Source organism: Mya arenaria, chromosome 4 (assembly GCF_026914265.1).
Source record: "Mya arenaria isolate MELC-2E11 chromosome 4, ASM2691426v1".
Taxonomy (NCBI): domain Eukaryota; kingdom Metazoa; phylum Mollusca; class Bivalvia; order Myida; family Myidae; genus Mya; species Mya arenaria.
In genome coordinates this window covers 51,067,576-51,069,711 of record NC_069125.1, presented here as the reverse complement: position 1 = coordinate 51,069,711, position 2,136 = coordinate 51,067,576, and positions in this window count along the sequence as shown.

Here is a 2,136-nt window from a genome sequence, read left to right as displayed (position 1 = left end):
TACTCACTTTCAGCAGTAACGATTGGTGGAAAGTAAGCACATTCATTTAAATTTAGCCTCATGTGCTTGTATTTCTTTCATCATAATTTAAGTGTTCGTTCATTCGTTAAGAAAAACGTACATGCCTTGAGTCAACGATCTATATTGACATTGATATGTTTTCGAGATAATAGCTAAGCATCCCGGGGAAAAAATCTTAATGCAATAACATGTGTTATTTCAGAATGCGCATCCTGCCCCTCACAGTTAAAGATTTTGGAGTATTCTGAAAGATGTATTTGACTGTGCCAATATTTATTTTATTTTCAATTGCAAATTAATGAATGCGCCAAATATGAAATAAGTTCAATAAAGAATAATGTAACCAACTAACAGTCCCTACAGTATATACATACCGTCTGTCTTGAATGGATCGATGCTTTTCATGGTATACTTGATACATTGATAAATGTTCACTGTGGACACCGGGGCTTTGATTAAATGTTCCAACTCAATTGAATAAAAAAAACCTTTTACAACTTAATAAGCAAAACCTATGTCGTTTTGTGTTTTGACTGGCTTCAGATTCTTTAACGACAGCAAGTTAAGAATATGTACCAAGAAAGTTCATGTGTATTCCACTCTGGTGGAAGAAAGCAAGGTCGTCCAGGGAAATGTAGATATTGAGATGTCGTGTTTCCCCGTCCGTCTTACTTCACCTTCCCGAACCAATTCACCGGTTTACGCTTTGTATTTGACGAGTGATCTATTTTAGCAGCTAAATGTTGGTAGAATGTTGGTCCAAACAAGAGTATTGTCTGGGAAGGCAGCACGAAGGAAGCCATGCCCTCTTTTAATGGAAGAAAATATGCATACTTATGGGATGCCAACCAGGTCGTTTCCACCCAGATAAAGCAACACTACCTCTGGACGTTTTTTTCCGCAAAAAAGAACACAGGTTTCAATTGTTTGCGGACGTCGCCTAACTCCCATTCAAGGAAACATAGCCACGCGTCTCGTCTGACTTGTTGAGACCAAGGTTGTCCCGCCCTTAATGAATTGCCTGCTGTCTCACACAGAATTGGACCAAGTCCCCGACGATCCAGACACATGTAAAAGGTGTGACAAGATGAGCGTTGGTAAAATCATTAAGTTGAAGTTGGTAAAAGGGAACATCGTCTCATCGAATACATGTTTCGTAGGCGCTCGATTTTCATCCCGTGCCTTACTGACCTCATCACTATTGCAGATTTAGAAGTGAGTATATGGAGGAATGTAAACCATAGTAATATTGTCTTAATTTAGTCGAATTTGCATGTTGGCAATACAGTCACAGAGTGCTACTACAATGGGGTAAAGTTCGACGACTGTGATGTCGAATGATATTCCCAGTGTTACCCAATGGACAATCTTTTTGGCTTGGCACCAGCGACTATTGAGGGATTTCTCAAAACTTAAACAGTCCTTTCCTGCACTTTCAGAAAACAATTAGACGTGTTCATTGGAAACCAAATACCGATCATGAAAGTCCATACCATAGTGGCATGTAAAGAACTGAAATTCAAATATATTTTTACTTCAGTGGTAATTCTGCGATGATATAGCTTTGATATAGCTTTGCCAAGCCATATTCAATTGAGTCAAGTCAATTAAGCGCCGGCATAATGGACTTTCCATTCGAATTGCATGGCAACAGAAAACCAGGTAGTCGATAAAGGATTGTATGTCCGTAACAGTGATTTTGTCCTTTCCAAGCAGCTTTTAAAAAAACCTTTTTGTCCCGAACCTGCTTAAGTATTCCTAACGGTACGCAAACTTTCATCCTATGTCAGTATACCTTTGGCTATCAGGTTCTAGCCATTCGAAGGCCTTGCAGTTTTTCCTCCGCTAAGGGTATACCTAGTTCTGAGGATACCCCTCTTGATAAGTATCAGCACATTCTTCATGCATGTTCTTAACACATTCGGTGCTTTCAGTTGCCCTGAGGTAATCATCTAAGTATTTAATAAAGTCACTGATAAGAAATGTTGTTTAATACAAAACAGGATAAAATACAAAACAGGATAAATTTTGCAAAGCGCTCAAAAAATGGGCCAAATACTGAAGCTTTACCAAAATGGTATTTGTGGTGTATGACCTAAACTCCCCTGGGGTTTG